Source organism: Callospermophilus lateralis, chromosome 4 (genome assembly GCF_048772815.1).
Source record: "Callospermophilus lateralis isolate mCalLat2 chromosome 4, mCalLat2.hap1, whole genome shotgun sequence".
NCBI classification, from domain to species: Eukaryota; Metazoa; Chordata; class Mammalia; order Rodentia; family Sciuridae; genus Callospermophilus; species Callospermophilus lateralis.
In genome coordinates, this window is record NC_135308.1 from 31,829,072 (window position 1) to 31,846,898 (window position 17,827).

Sequence of the window (17,827 nt, forward strand, 5' to 3'; positions counted from 1 at the left end):
GATGGATTTCAGAACTCAGCAGCTGGGGCCCTTGGTCACTTATGCTCCCTGTAGTTGGAGATCTGAAAAAGTGCATGCTCAGGGGGCACTACAGCCAGGTTCTAAACATTAAAATTAATAAACCTAGATAATCATGTTCATTGTAGAAAAATTTAAATACACAAATTTCCTTGCTTCCTTCTCATCCTTTATAATCAACTCACCTTCCTCATTAGATTTATCATCATAGAATGTAAATCTAACCACTTTATAGATGACTGTTTTCATCATCAAAAGAAACAGACTCCTTGAGTCTCTATTCTGTCTTCAACCGTGGACCCTCCTCTTTCCAGGTTTGTCAATGGTTGCAATTTCAAGTTCCCTAAACACTCTGTGGTTTCCTCTGCCTGTAGGTTTCTCATCCCTGAAGTTTTAAGGCTTAAGCAAATCCCACCTTCTCTGAGAGGTCTTGTGTTCTTCCTTCCTCCTTTCTTTATCAGTCACCTTCCTGTGCATTCCTGTGTTGCCCTAGAATTACCTCCACATTCATGCTGTGTCTGTTAACTTTGTATCCCCACCTAAGATTTCTGAGATCCTTGCCAGTAAGAGATGCATTTTATTATCATGCTTTCCAGTCCCGAGCTTGGTACTTGGAATAAAGTCCATGCTAAATTACTAAGCAAATGAATGAATGGATGTAATTATGCACACAGCCTAAGACGACAAGACTGCTGTTGCATAGAATGTGGGGCAAATATATCATTTGTTGATGGTGGTTATTATTCCCATTTTGTCTGTGAAATAAATTATTCTGGTTTTTACAGTTTACAGTAATGGTGGGCCTTCCCTAAAGCAAGACAATGTTGATATACTCGTCTGCACTTTATATTTACCCAGAGTTTCGCTGTAACATTTGATCCAAATCCTCCCAACATCACTTTGATGACTTACATCTCTTCCCAGCTGAGACCCTGTGAGTCTAGCATCTCTGTCATGGTGACTGGTGATTCCTATTGTGCTGGGGAGTAGACTTAGGCAAATGGCAGTTAGGTGACTCCCTGAGCCCCAAGGTTCCAAATGGACAGAACCAGTAGTGAAGTTCACGACCTCCTAGTGTGCTCCCTACTCTTCCTTAAGAACCATTATTTTTGTACGTGCCCTGGGTGCCAATAGCAACCCGGAATGATAATATAACTGTGTCCCGCTCACCAGAATATTTACTGACACATATACACTCACTCTGTGACCATCAGATAAAAAAACAAAAACAAACAAACAAACAAAAAAAAAGGATGGGGAGTAGAGCTAGACAAATGAAAGCACAATTCTGTTCATGCTTTTCCCATAAAAATCCTGTGTTATATTCATGGGGAATTTTAATTTAGGAACTCTCAAGGGATTTTAAAACTACTTTACAAAAAAGCAACACTTTATTATTGTTTTTTAAATTCTAATTGGAAAGTGTCTTGTTTACTTCATGGCTCTGTTCAGTCATCTGGGTACCCTCCTCCACCTTGTCCTACTCCAAAATACATTATAGCCAATCATCTCTCTCTGCCCCCCCCAAAAAAATCTATAACCTCTTGATTCTTTTGGAATATTGACCGCATGGGCAATTGTGATATAAATGTATTCAATAGGCAAAAAAAAATTGTCTTTAGGAGGGAAATTAATGATATAAAATCATGGTAGGTTGTGTGAATTTAATTTATTCATCCTATTACTTTCCCTCTTAACAGGGATAATTTAAAGTCAATAGTAGTTCCATTTAAAAACCTGTAAGTTCTCAAATCTTCTAATTTAATTATGAAATTGAGAGTGATGTCAAATCATTTTGAGTTTACATTTCAATAAAGTAAATAATGTGCACATGAATTGGATAATAAATGACATACCTCTCAAGCATTTCTAATTAACTTTGTTCTCATATTTTAATTCTTTATTCTCAAATTGTCCAATCATTAATATCATATTTCCAGAATAACAGTATCTGTGAGCTCATGTATATTTTTTCCTGCTCCTACAGCTTGAAAAGCCAGGCTGTTCTGTTGTAAACTTTTATTGGCAGGAGTTCATAATTCAGCTGTAAAATTTCATGCTGGGCTGCAATTCAGTGCACAAGCCCTATGCCCTGAAGAGCTTATGTTACTACAAAAACAATTGTAAAAATCCATTTTTTCTCTTTTTAGGTGGACCAGAAAAATGGTGCAGTAAGAAACATTATCCTTAAAAAAAAAAAAAAGAAAGAAACAAAGAAAATAAAGAAAAAGAGAAAGACACTTTCTAAGAACAAAAGTCAGTGGATGAAATGATCAACTTGGTACTTAACTCTTAACTCCTCACCCATCAAAATAACTATTATATGATAGCAGCAGAAAATTTACACTTATAACAGGTACAACTTGCTCCATGGTACTTCAAGTACAAGAAGTGTCGCCTTGCTTTATTTTTCAAAGATAGATTAAATCCTGTGTAAGGTGGCAGTCATCAAGGATGACAAGGATTCCAATAATAGTCAATTTTGGATGTTCTCAACCCACCCTTAGGCTGTAGTAGAACTCTGGGGCTTAAGCAATCCAGAAAAAGAGCAAAGGACACAGAGCTAGGGATGCCATTTCTACTTGGTCAGGCAGCCAGGTTTAATGGAGAATCGCTATCACCCCTGCTACCATCACCAAGCTAGTAGTGGGGACTTGCGGAGAGATCCAAGGTACACAATGCAGATGATGCCATCCTTGGCGATGTCTCAGCAGCTTGTGTTTATGTGCACACTCACACACATCTACCTCACGCCTCCCTCTTTGTCCCTGAATTTCCCTTTTACTCAGTTTCAAGTATGTGAGGGAAAAACAGTACCTTAATAGGTGTCTATATTTGGACTACTCAGGTTCATTCTAGAATTCTCCTCTGATTCTGAGCCACAAAAACCACTGTTTATTTTTCCCTTCTTATACAGGGGGGAGGATGATAAGGAAGAGGTGAGAGAACCCGACTTCTGTCTTCCTATTGATTCTACTTTAGAAAAGAGGTGAAAGTTCCCACTACCTGCTTTGTTTTAATAAAACCATCCTGTCACACAACAAGGTCCTGTTTTTACATTGACATTCTCACCAGAGGGGTCAATCCATGAGATGTGGTTTTAAATCTGCAATTACTTAGCCACTTTTTCTGGTATGTGACTGAAACTTGATCTCATTTTCTTCATTTATAAAATGAGAAGGATAAATCATTAAATGCCACAAAAATAGAATAGTACCTATTCTACAAAATTTCATGCTGACCTAAAAAAAAATCTCTTGATTTAGGAAACACAGTCTTGTCTGATAATTTCTGTCATTATTTGAATATTGAAATAATCACTATTATTTGTTGCCTGATAATATCTATGGAGCCCTTCTTACCAAAACCAATTCAAACAACTAACTGAAGAATAGAGGAAATTTGTGGGGCTCTTTGGACAATTTAAAAATATATGGGTAGGTAGTAGGATATATTAGTGCTTTGAAGAAAGTCCACAACTTTGATAAAATTCCACTGTTCAGATTACTGCATTGTCATGTTAAAGATTCATGAACTGTACTAAGAAATATATGAAAGTCAATACTGACTTTCTCAAAAGCTGATGTAGCCTTTTGTGGACAAGGCAGCCTCAGCATATCTAAGATTCTCCCTGGTTAATTTAACAGGTCCCTTTCTCTTTGGGACTGCAATACAAGCCTGCAAATGAAACCCTCCTGAAGACAATGCTGCCCATTCTTGATTTGAAACTTAAAGCTGTTGACACTTTTCCCTGCTTAATTAGCCAGTACACCTTTCAAAGGTATGCTAATTTCAAAAAGAGAGAGCCAGAGAGAACAGACTCAATAAAGTCTGAAATGTCCTTCAAAAACTGAGAGATGGGACATGGCAGACATTAATTAACATTAATTTATCAGATTGAATCCTCCATCTTCTCGTCGATGATAAGTGATAAATGATAATGGGTCACTGCTAGCAGAGTCTGAAGCATAGCTGCTATTAACATACCCCCTTGTGCACCTTCAAACAAAAAAAAAAAATGCTGAGATAGAGTCACATTGAATGCAGTAGTAGTTGTAGCTAAGAATGAGGAGATGTTAATCTGGGAAGCAAGAGTAAACTAGACATCATGGAAATTTTTGATTTGTTCCATCATTCAGTCTTTTAATGTAGTGGTATATCTTCATATTTTATCTTTCCATCTTTAATCCATGAAAGCATTCTTATCTAGTGGGTGCTCAGAATAGTGGGAAATGGTGCAGGTATATTGGACCCTCTATCTTGTCTTTCAAAATTTTTCTCCCCTGGCTATGTCCCCAGAGGTGACTTTGAATGGGTTTCCTTGCTCTCTGGTTTGCTGTTGGGCTTGGCCAACAGGGACCATCTGTAGGAGATGTGATCTGTCCAAAGAGGCCGCATGCCTGTCAGTCCCTTTCCCCATAGCCCAGTTTCTCCTTGTCCCTTCAGAACTTGGCTGGTAAAGGCATGGGTTACTACTCTTGGGATTCTTCACTATCACTTGTGAGTTCCCTGTACCTTGTCCACCCTTTGGTCAATGGATTTTTGAAATTAGAAACTTCTTCAATAATCCAGTTTCACTGGGCCTTCTGTATTGATTGACCTCAGCTGACACAAGGATTCATAAGGCTTTTCGTAGAAACTCCATGATGAGTTCCATCATGAACAAGTTAAGAATGGGTGGGGGGAACAGGCTGGAAGAAGTGCATGGGGAAAATAATAGTATTTCAGTAGGAAAAACAAAATGGGCAAAAAAAAGGGAAATATGGAATTAGGTGCCAATAAAATGACAAAAGTAACTTTTTAATGATGTTAATAGGCTATCAGATTATGGTTGGTCTTTAAAACATATTTTCAAAATATGTTTAAATTTATTTTCAAGTAGTGAAAACATCGAACTGAGGTTCTTACCTTTATGTGATGCTACATTGAGCAACCTGCGAAATTACCACCAGGTGGCGCTCGTGCAGTAACTTTGGAGCTCCAGAAGGGAATGATAAAAAAGCTGAATTGGAAATATTACTGTCAAACAGATGTTCTTGTCTTTGATGCTGTATCTAAGTTAAGGTAGGAATGATGAGGTCAGAAAGGCTAATAAATTTATTATGTGGTGGAAAAGTTATTTCTCCTTGCCCATGAGACAGAAAAGCCATTATTTTTAAAGCATAATGCTAGCTGTGCTTTGTTCACTATGACACAAAATTCCCCTAATCCTCCTCATACTTTTGTTATTCTTTGTGTGATGTGCGTCTTTGGTTATGAGTAAAGAAGAGATTATAGTAGTTGCTGTAAGCTCACTGCTTAAGAGTTCAGCAAATTTAAATAAATCTGTTGCAGGGGGGAAAAAAACATGCTTTGGACACTGATCATCCAACAGTGAATAAAAAATGTAGACAGAGCATTAATGCAAAGAGGCAAATGATGTGCGAGAATGGCAGTGCCCGTAAACAAAGCAGACAGTTTGACAAAAGTGTTTTTTTCCCCCATTTTGATCAAACGGACTAGAGCATCTTTGCATCCAGCTTGTCAAAGTGCTGGATCTGTTTTCCATCTCTCTTTATCCCTACCCTCACCCCACCTCCACCATCCTTTCATCCAGGTCTCCTTCCTGGAATGCAATAGGCTGTTAGTAGACTGAAGTTGATAGTATAGAACCTAGCTCTGCAGATAATGAGAAATAAGACAGAAATATCTAGGGCTCTTGTCCCTTTAATCCATCATCTTCTTCTTCAGCAACACCCACAGACTTCCATGGATAAGTTGTGCTGCAAGTATAGGGTATCAGAGAGAGAAAATGGGCCCGAACCTCTGACTTCCAAGGCTGCATCCACTAAGGGCTGATGAATAGGGTGCAGAGCCAGGCCCTGAGCTTTGCACACACAGAAAGTTGGTTAATTACACCCTATCCAATGATACACCCAAGTGCACCCTGCTAATATGGGGATTTGTGAACAGAAGAGAAAGAAAGAAGTGACCAGTATATGCCAGAAAATTATGAACATAACCTCGAGAAATGCAAATTAGCCTGAGAGATGAAGCTTATTATTCCCATTTTAGAGATGATTCTCATAAAATGGATGAACAGAGAGTTCAAGTGGTTTACACAAGAGGCGAAATTTGTAGGCTAGTTAAAAATCTCAACTGACTGATATAGAAATTGAAAGAGGCTCCAGATTGAATAAAATTGAGGTCTTCTTTCCCTTTATCTCCCTCCATGGTATAAAAATATTTAGAAAAATGAGATTTAACTAAAGTTCATCTTATTTTAGCTAAGATACATGTGAAGAGGAATATTTTTTCCAGAGTTTGTGTTAGGCCAGTAATGGTCGGACAAGAAGTAGTCATATCTGCTGGATGGGGTCAGCTGCAGGGGCAGGAAACCCGGGCATCACACAGGGGTCTGTGCTTAGAAGGACCCTGCTACTGGTTAAAGGCTCTGCTGTCACTGCCTCAAAATTCTTATTAATTTTTGAACAAGGGGCTCTGCATTTTCATCTTGTACCAGGTCCTGCAAATCATGTAGCCAGTCCTGCTGATGGTATTTTTCTCTTTTGATCATGAGTGGATAAGCACAGTATAAAACGGTTCTTAGACTGTTTTGTAACCTTTCAGACTGCCCCCAGAAGATTCTGTTACCAAGTTATTTCCTCAAACAGATCACTGGGATGCAACAACAAAATTGTAGCTTGCCTTATTGTTCCTTAAATAGCTGTTTCCTTTTTTCATTCGACAAATCCACAGTGAGAGCCCACGCCAAGTTGAAGGTGATTTCCTGGCTTTTTCTAGGAACATTCTCTTCAGTCTTCTCTCAAAGAAGGGAACCTTCTGTATCTTGCTGCTCTAAGCCATGTACATTCCTACTAGAGTTCCCTCCCTGAGAATGACCTTTCATGATCTTGTCCCTTAGCATTGGGGACATCTCATTAATTCCCCTTTGTACTGCCTACAATTACCACCAACAGCAGCTACTGCACTGCCATCTGAGAGATGAACCCCCATGGAAATCTCCATCCTTGCCCAAGGCTAACAGAGTTCTCTGGCAGGTCCTGGTGGATTTGTGAAATATTAAATATGTTCCATATTCTTTGTACATTAAAAAAATCAAATCTGAGAAACCTTATGTATTAAGTATCTGTTTCTTCAAGACATTGCACTCAGTACTGTACAGAAGGCTTTAGTTATAGTCTTATTTCTGTAGGATCTGTCAAAAGTAGATTATGAGACTAAAAATATCTGAATATAAAAATGATGTACACAAGGGTGAAAAAGAAAGACGGCTGAACATGCAAATCAGTGTTTTTGGTGTCCATTTCAAGAATTTTTACGTGAGCGAAGCAGTGAGGAGCAAGAGCCTCAAGTGGCTAATGCTCACACCGGATGGTGCAGAGAGAAGCTATTAGACCTTTTCCAAATAGTTCTGGAAGACTGTGAAGAGGAGGTGGGATTGCATGAGCTATTTGGATGATGAAAGAGAGATAACTTGGCAGATAGAAAGAGAGAACATTCCAAGAATATGGCACAGTTTGGAAAAGGCTTGTGTGGAATGACTGGGTGATAGAGATATTAAGCCAATTGGCTTGAACTAAGTGAGGGCTCATTCCAAGGAAAGATTTCAAATTTGATTCACAACAAAATAATGACTTTCTGCAGCATTATTACAGCAACTAACAATGAATTTCTGAATCCAATATATGCTATAGAAACCAAGACCTACCTAATGGAATTCCTAGGAAAGGAAGTCTACTGGGTAATAATAAGAGTGCAAGCAACATCAGCTACCCTCAGGGATAAACACAGGTAACTCATACACTCTCCTCCACAGAGCAAGAAAAAGCTAGAATTACTACAGTAGAAGGGAGAGAGAGTTTGTCCTTGTTTCATTATCCTGGGGAAAGAGAATGTGGGCACAGTAATGACCTTCCTACCTCCATCTTTGGTGGTATGGTTGGGAACACTGGGCAGATCTCAATGGCCTTATGAGCACTTAACACAGTTCAGTGTTTTGGGCCTCTGGGAGGAAGGCCACTCTTTACACTTGTGCCCTGAAGAACTTTAAAATCTGAATAAGACTTTCTTCACTGTCATAGATTTTAAAATGCTAAGAATATCTGCTACTTTTAAGAAGCTTTAGGTCAAATGAAAAGATAAATCGTGTCCATCTGAAAAGTCAAATAAAAGAAAAAGACAGGTAACGGTCCCAAAGAGCCACTCACCTGCCAAATGATGGAATCTGATAGTTTTGGAGGAAGGTAATATTATTTGGGCTTGGGAAGATAAAGGGAGATCTTTAGGAAGGGTTTGTCTGTGGATTGTGTCTTAAAGAATGAGTAGAACTGAGATCAACAGGATCCAACAGGAAGCTCAGAACACTATGGAAGACACAAGACCTCAGAGGCAAAACCTGGTGGCCAGTAAAAGTATAGGGTAGAAGACAAGCACCTTGCTCTCCAGAGCAGAAGTTTAGAGGGAGGCAGGAGAAGAGGAGGGGGCCCTTGCTGATTCTGGGAAATTGAGCTTAGTTTCTTTGTTGTTGTGAGAGATGAAATAATCAGTAAGCATCACTTTTTGCTCAGGAAAAAAAAAAAAAAAGCCTATTTCAAAAACTTTCAACAAGTTTTTTTTTTCTCTCTCTTTCCTAACACAATGTTGAATTGCCAGTGTGTAGAAGAGGTAAATCATCTACCCTATATGATGATTTTGATAGCACCATCTGAAGAGGTACCAGATAATTTGTCTTTGTGAAAGGCCGTAAGCATATTCTTGAGCTCTGCTACTGCTACCAGAGCAGGCACCTTGTGGAAGGGCTCTGGAGTGCATCATTTGGCACGTCCTGCTGCTCTGGCCATCTGCTGCACCTTACAGCGTGGTCTGGCAATTCAGGAGATGGCACGGGCAGCCCGGCAATATATCCATATGTTATTCTCCTCCTCCTTGCTGGAGAAACAGAAGAGCCATCTTTAAGATATCGCTAGGAATTCCAAGTCACCTGACTTCCTTTGTCTCCTCAAGACCAAAGGGATCAACATTTATTTTAAAAGGGCAAAAATCAAACAGCCAATCAATCTCAGCAAAAACTGACTTAGGTGCTATTGAGTAAAAGAGATAGCCTCTGAATATAGGAGAAGGGACTTGGACTCCAAGGGAAAAAAGAAAAGCCAAATCACAGGTGGCATGGGAGGAACAGTTCCCTGGTATAGTAAAGACACATGAGAAATTATGATCAGGATCACCAATTTTCGTACTGGTGTATAAGATTTTATAACCCAAAGCCTCACCACTCAAGGTGGTCTACCAGCTGCAGTGCCTGGGAGCTTGTTAGAAGTACAGAATCTGAACAGAATCTGGATGTGGTGGTGGCACATGCCTGTGATCCCAGTGTCTTGGGAAGCTAAGGCAGGAGGGTTGGGGGTTCAAAGCCAGCCTCAGTAACTTAGTGAGGCCCTAAGCAACTCAGTGAGACCTGACTCTACATAAAATATGAAACAAGGGCAGGGGATGTTGCTCCGTGATTAAGTGCCCCTGGGTTCAATCCCCAGTAACCCCCACCGGAAAAAAAAAAAAAAAAAAAAAGAAGTGCAGATTTTAAGACTCCACCCCAGATCTACTGAATCTGAGGCTATGTTTTCACAGAACCCTCAAAGTAATTCATATTCATATTAAAATTTATGCTTCACCAATCTAGAAGATTGATACCCTCTGGAAGAAGATACACATCCTGCCACACACACAAGGAAAAATAAAAGGCCTTTGTAATTTTGACTCTTCTGGACAAATATTCTTAGCACAATTAACAAAGCAGGGCTCTTCCTATGCCATTGAGGACTTGATATAGAATGTTCACAGTGTTTTTTTTAATGGCATACTTTATACCCCAGATATAGTTATTGTTAATGATAACTGAGTTAATAATACCTGAGTTAACTTGTTAATAATAACTGAGTTCATAGCCTTTCTTGAAGGGATCAGAACACACAGGCCTAAAGCAATGTCCACTGATTCATTTTATTAGCCCTCAATTCACCTGAGGAAGTAGGTATTGAAAAGTTTCTCTTCTGTATTCCTACTCCATTGGATTAGGAATCCACTGGATTCCTACTGCATTGGGTTGACCACTTCTGATTCAGGACACTTGAATGTCTGCTTATAGGTATATTCAAGGAAGTGGCTATGAGTGGTGGCAATCACTTGTTAACCTTATTAGCCACTGCTGTACTGTGGCCCAGTCCTCTAATCTGAGCATCTGATATGGGCTTAGTATCTTCCATGCCAGTGGCTGCCTTTCTTCCCCTGCTGCCTGAATCTTCCTGCAAACTATTAATGAGGGGTGCTAAACCCCCTTTGGCAGGGAAGAGTTCCTGCTTGGAGTTTGAATTGAAAATGAATTCCCTATTTGCACAGTACCATGACACTTCACATAATATCATTTACCATTCCCCAGGCAGCAGTAGTTCCGGACAGTACTTCTTCAACACTTCATGCCCAATATTATGTGGGTTACAGTTGCTCATATGGAAAGGGAAAAGACAGTTTAAAACTTGAACAAGAAGAACAAAAATGCCTGCCAGGCCTGCAAAATGTCCACCCAAGATCCAACTCAGAAAAAAAAAAAAAAAAGACTAACAGGGACCATATTTTAAAATCATTAAAAATGTATGTGTTTAGCCAAGAAAATGAAAGAAGACTTAGGAAAAATTAATTCCATCTCTTATGGAGTGATTAAAAATGGGATAACAAATTGTCAATTAATGAAGCACACAGACTGGTGAGGTGATATAGATAATAAAAAGAGGATTATTCAGAGTACTGTTTTTAATTGAAAATATATAAGATGATTTTAAGTGTCAGTCATTTTGTACTAACAACTTGGCTTAAAAAAAATGATTTCCTTTCTTTTTAACCCAGCTCACATTATGAACTGGGAGCAGCCTAGGAATATAAACCGAGGGGTAAATCACTCTAGCATTTAAAATTTTTATGTATAATCTGCAGATAGAAACAAGAACTGAATTTTTTTTTTACTTCTAAGCATTCAAGATATTTTTAATCATTCCGCTTTAATATCTCCCACACAACAGGAAACTTATGTGTACAGTTTTCACTTATTTAATCTCTAAATGTATTTATTGGGCACATGCTTTATCATGGTTATGACTTTTGGTCTCTGAAGATACAATTGCTAAACAAAACACAATCCCTACCTTCGCACAGCTTGCATTTTAGTGGAATAAATGTGCAAATAAATAACCCAAAAGATGAGTGTCTTACAATTCTGAGAGAGATAATTGGCTGAAGAAAAATTAGCATCGCAGAAAAATATGTTAACATCTGGAGAATAATGAAATTATGAGCAACAAGCATCAGTGAAATCATGCCAAATTCAAATGATGGCTGCTCTTGGTAGGATTCCAGAAGGAATTATTAAAAGAGCATATTAGCCTTAAGCCCAGGATGTCTTCTGCGATGGCTATGGAGGGGTTATGTCATGCTCCATTCATGGGGGATGGAGAGATGCCAAGGTATTTCACGGGAACCTAATTGTTCTTCCCTGCCAGGAAATCGCTACAGCATGACAAAATCCCAAGGATCAAAGTGCCCAAGACAAGAACTCCTGTGGCAAACTTGTATTGCCTTCAGGTTATTATAGGTCATCCAAAATACCCTGAAGTTTTCACTGCCCCTGACACACTACATGGCTCCCAGATTCATTGAGGATTGTCTCTCAAACGTGGGTTGGACAAGTTGCTCATGCCTTTGAACCTCAGTTTTTAATTTGAAAAAAATGGAAAACATAATATATCAGAATCAGCATAAGATTAGTGAAAAGAATAAATTTTCTAAGCCGCCCACACATTATGTACAATGCCTGACAGTTAAGGAAGCAACTCATGTTAGGAGCTACCTCAATTTTACAACTGTCCTTTAGGCTTTATAAAGATTAAATTTATTTCACAAGTGTCTTTGAGAATTTGTGCTCATTACTCAAGCTGCATTTCTTGTGCATATCTGGGATTTTGTTCATAAACTTATATACAATCATTTCAAACATCACTTGCTGCCTCCTGTCAGCCACCAGTTCTACTTCACCAGCACACCCATGTTCATCTATGTAGCAGTCCCTGTTTGCAAAATTACTTGACTTTAGTCACATTTGTCCTTATTTAGAAGTAGGCAAAAGCTGAAATGAGAGCGGGTGGAGACCAGCAATAGCAATAGTGTTTTTCCTAAACATGATGCAATATAAACAAAGAAATGTTTAGGTGTCCTGAAAAGGGAAAATTCTTAGACTCAGCTTCTCATTGTGCCTCATGAGTGCAAGAATGTGGGTAAAAGGAGGAAGAACATCATTAGAGAGGCCAAACAAAATACAAGGTCCATATTGAAATTATATTTAGGGTGAGATCAAATCAGGAAATGAATAGGTGTGTGCGTGTTTGTGTGTGGCCAACTTTCCTGAAGAAGAACTCCCTTTCTCATCTGTGAATTTATTAAGTTATCTGCCTTTTACATATGTTTTTTTAGAAAGCTTTGCATGTAGGAGTAGGGGAATTGTCTCTATCTACTTACTTTTGATTTTTTATTCATTTCTTTCCAACCTCCTGTAGGAAGATATTAGAAGTAGCCAGTTTTCTACTCTCAGTATTCATCCTGTATGAGTAATCTGGCCAGGACACTACATACAGTTTTTGGGCACCTTGTATGTTCCATGCATCATGCCCCCAAAGACACATCCCGTACTGGAATTAGCAGAAAGATCTGGGATGGATTCAAACAGATTGAAAAATGAGTAAGATAGGAGGCCACTGGATCTTCAAATCTAGCAGAAAAACCAATTAAGCACTTCAGTCTAATTTTCTAACATGTATGGGCTTAGGCTTTCATAGAGGTGTATGGAAAGGACCCCAGCTCGGCTCTGCTTCTCAAGGTGGAGTTGTGCGACTCTATGTACACTGGCACAGACTGAAAACCTTGGAAGGGAAACATGGACATGTGCCACTGGAGTCTCACAGATTCTTTCTCGCTGCCAGGCAGAAACCCTTTTCTAGCTCGAAAAGCCTCTACGGTAACAAGCTTCTCATCCAGAGCCAGGAGCTAAATTAGAATTTTCTATACTGGAGCTGCTTGCTCCTCAACTGTACATTTTGCCCACTCTTGCAAGTTCTTCTTAGACTCTTTTCTCTATGCCCTTTGAACTTTTATTTGCTGATTTCTTGAAGGGACCTCAAGCTCAACAGTTAAGACTGAAATTCTTACCATTAGAGCTGAAATCATGGAAGACTGAAGCCAAATGGATCTCAGACTCTAAAATTCTTTGTTTTAGAAGTGATGAAACAGCAGTTGAAAGTAAGAGCAAGAAAGAAGAGAGAAGGACAGAGTGGCCCAAGCCTTGTCAGCAGCACAGGCTGAGCTGCCATCTAGTTTGGATTCCAAATTCATTGTTCACCATTTCTATGTGTTGCATCAGTTGTCATCACCAGAAACTTCACATTGAGGCTGAAAATGTCTCCTCCGCTTCAGACTGTATGTCTAAGAAGATGACATATCCTGTCAAACCTCCCAAATATTTTGTCCAATCTTTGCTGCTTCTCCTTATTTTTTTTAACTCAAAGGTCTCTGCCTTAGTCCACACTTGCTTTATCTCTGAACTACTAGTACAGCAACTCAGCTGGCTTCCCTGCATCCATCCTCCCTCCTTCCTGAACACCATCCAATGCTCTGGGACCAGAGATAGCTTCCTGCGATCAATGACCTCACTACCCTGTCTTTAAGTCATCTGTGCCATACCTCATTATGCAGGAGAAACATTCAGACTTCCTGGCTTGGCCGCCTTCTCACCCAAGCGTTTCCATTTACCCTCCAACTGTGCCTCCCCTTTCATCATCTCATGGTATTAACCTATGCACCATTGCTTGTACTTCTCACTGGTAAATATTTTCCTCAAGTAGTTCAATATCCCTAAATGTCCTTCCAGGACATTTACTTATTCAAAGCTAAAGACCTATTTTTTTCTTACCCCCTCTAAGGAGCCTTCCTCAACCACCTGTGTAGGATGTATCAGAAGTGATTCATCCCAAACCTACCTCCCAACCTTATGTTCTTTTACACTGAACACACAAAACATCAAGCTTTGCTCCCACCACTTTACCACTTCTGGAAAAGTCACTAATATCTACCTCTGTGCAAAATTTGGCAACCCCTGGTTCTCACCTTACTGACTCTTTGAGCAACATTTGTTATAGGTGGTCTATTCCTCTTTCTCTTAGTATTTTCTTTACATGGCACACTGGAAATCATTCATTTATAGCTTTCCTTCTACTCATTAGCCCTTCCTTCTCAGTTTCTCACTATTTCTGTACCCCTAAGTGTTCCAGAGCTTGAACCTTGGGTTCTTCTCTATGTTGAGTCACTCCTAGGTGAGAATAGCCTGTCCTATGGAAAGCTGATATCTTCCAACTTTGTATTTATAATCCAAAATGTTCCCCTAAACTCTAGATCCATGTATAAAATGGCCTCCTCAACTATCCAGTTAGAAGCCAATAGGCAGGTTGGGTGTAAATGAGTGGAAGACACTTGGCCTGACACAAATGATAAAATCCTAAATTTTATCCACAGAACCTTAAAAAAAAAAAAAAGCTAAACAGCATCTCTTTGACTATTCTCACTCATACCCCAAATCCATGTCCCCAGCCAATCCAGTTGGCTTTACCTTTAAAATGCACCCAGCATCCTAACCCTTCCAAACTTTCATTCTACGATCATTATTTGCCTGCATTGTTTTTAGATTTTTTTCTTTTATGTATATATGACAGTAGAGTGCATTTTGACATATTTTATATACTTGGAGTATAATTTATTCTAATTAGGATCCCATTCTTGCAATTGTACATGATGTGGAGTTACACTGGTCATGTATTCATATATGAACTTAGGAAAGTTATGTCTGATTCATTCTACTGTCTTTCCTATTCCTGTCCCTCCTCCCTTCCCTTCATTCCCCTCCAACTAATCCAATGAACTTCTATTCCACACCACTCCCCTTATTGTGAGTCAGCATCCACATATTAGAGAGAACATTCAGCCTTTGGTTTGGGGGGATTGTCTTATTCTACTTAGCATGATAGTCTCCAGTTTCACCCACTTATAGTGCTTGCCTGGATTTTAATAGCATTTTTCATTTTCTTTTTTTTTTTTTTCATCTCTCAGTGGAGAGAATAGAGTGATGCCTTTGAAATATAAGTCACATCACTTTACTCCTCTATCCAGAACTTTCAAATGGCTTCCCATCTTTCTCAGGTAGAGCCAAACTCTTTTTTTTTTAACATTTAAATTTTTTTTTCTAATTAGTTATACCTGACAGCAGAATGCATTTCATTTCATTATACACAAATGGAACACAATTTTTCATTTCTCTGGTTGTACAGGATGCAGAGTCCCTCCATTTGTACCAGGATACATGTACCCTAGGTAATGATGTCCGTCTCACTCCACCATCTTACCTACTGTGATGCCCACTCCTCTCCCCATACCTTTTCCCAATCCACAATTCCTCCATTATTCCCATGCCCCCTCCCCCATTATCGATCAGTATCCACTTATCAGAGAGAACTTTCGGCCTTTGGTTTTGGGGTTTGGAAGAGCCAAACTCTTTACTACAGCCTGTGAAGCTCTAGAGGGACTACTCGCACCCATTCACCTATTTCTCATCATGTGCCCTGCAACTTCCTCTCATTCTCTTAGTTTCTGGCATCCTGCCATCCTAGACTATTCTTAGAATGTGCTAGGCACACTAGAGCATGCCTCCTTGGGCCTACAGCATCCTTCCCTGATCCCTCCTTGGCTGTGTCTTATACGTTCTTTAGTTATCTGCTCAGACTAGACCTACCCTGAGGCCTCCTCTAGTTATCCTTGTTAAATAGAAACCACATTCCCAATGCCTCCTAATCTCCTCCTGGGCTTTATTTTTCTTCAGAGTTGTCAAGTTATCACCATTTGATGTTTCTTCTTTCTGTCTGTCTGCCTATCTGTCTGCCCTCCTTCTATCTATTCATTCATCGTCTACTATCTTGTGTGTGGTCTCTCGCTGTGGGAGTGGTGAGATGGGGTGGAGATGGTGTTTTTGTCCTTTGCTCTATGTCTGACATTTAACCTAGTATCTGATATGCAATAGGTGCTCCAAATATATTTTTTGAAGGAAAAGTTCAACAGATAATCAGAATCAAAATCTGGTTATCAGCCTTGACAAAGATACCCTCCTCTGACACAGTTCACCCTGTCTTTGTCATGTGGTTGGGAATCCATTTGAGGAGAATACAAGACAAAGGGACCTCGGAGAAAATACTTAAATATCTAATGACGTAGAGTGTGGCTTGGAGTGTTTCTTGTAGGGACAAATACTAGAAAACCTTTGAGAAATTAAAGCAACCTGATGATGTGACATAGAAGAAAAGATAACATTCTAGAAGGCAGAAGATTTGTATTTGGAATCTGAATCTTATTACCTGTGGAATCCTGAGCAAGCAGGTAATCCTATTTGGCCTCCATTTCTCATCTGCTCACTAGCAGTGATGGATAAGCTTGTCTCTGAGATCCTTCCTGCACCTAAGATTTTGTTTAATTCTCTAGATGCCTGAGGAAGAAAGAGAGAAAAAAATGAAAAAAGTGAGACTTTTGAGTATCCATATTCCTAGAAAAAAAGAAAATGAGATACATTGGAGTTCAAAGAAAATTACATAGAAGACTTTTTTATGATTATATTTTGTAAAAAGAACTTGGTTTTATATTTGGGTATCTAAGCATTCTAGAAAGAATACTTGATCTGTCTAAGTTCCACATTTTTCAGTTTTTTGTTTTGTTTTGTTTTTTGACCATAGCTATACCTTTGCCCCGGCCTGGAGTTAGGCTTTCTGAATGTCAACAGCTGGAGACTTGGTCCTCTGCAGGCCATAGTGAATGACATTATTCCTTTGTAGATAATTACAAAAATATAAACAGCTCCAAGTTTTGTTGGAATGCTTTCACATCTCTATCCTCTGGACATTTTAACATTTTATTTGAACATTATCTTCATTTTATGTCACAACAATGAACATTCAAATTTATTAATTTTTTTCATACAATTGTTTACAATCATTTACCTATGATCTGGAATACTGTCCTATATGCTGAAACACTTGCATATGTTAGGTTTTGTAAGTCTTTTTTGTTACCTGCCTTTAAAGTTTCTTATGCTGATATGGTTTTCAAGTGTGTGTGGCATTTTATTTTACTGCAGTTGAGTTCTTATGAAGGGTTTCACTCCCATTCACGATCATGGCAAGCTCATTATTATATTTAAATAACTATTCTGTGCATAATGTTTGTGCATAATGTTTGCTGAGGTTTTACTAAGGCAGGATACGAATTCCTAACTCTACTTAAAAGGAACATGACATTGTGTTTCTTAAAAGCACGACCACCTATGGTGTCAAGGTAACAGCTCAAAACTGTGGTCCAATTAACTGAGGACACTGCCGAGGAGGTCAAAGATCCCATAAAAACTAGGACTGACACTGGAGTTTAGGCAATCAAAAGAATCTGGAGGAATGATCTGGGGTCATAATGATTACCTCCAGAGCCAAAGAGAGCACTCAAGGAACGAAGATATAAGCTATAGTTCAAATTGTCATTTATAAAGCTTCTCATGCACTCCAGTTACAAAGGAAAATGCAGTCTCCTGTAAAATCTACCACAACCTTTCATTCTTTGTTTTTAGGCATTTTTTTTTTCTAGAAGCCAGAAAATGAGTCTTGCAGATAGCATACCTTTGTTGATTTTT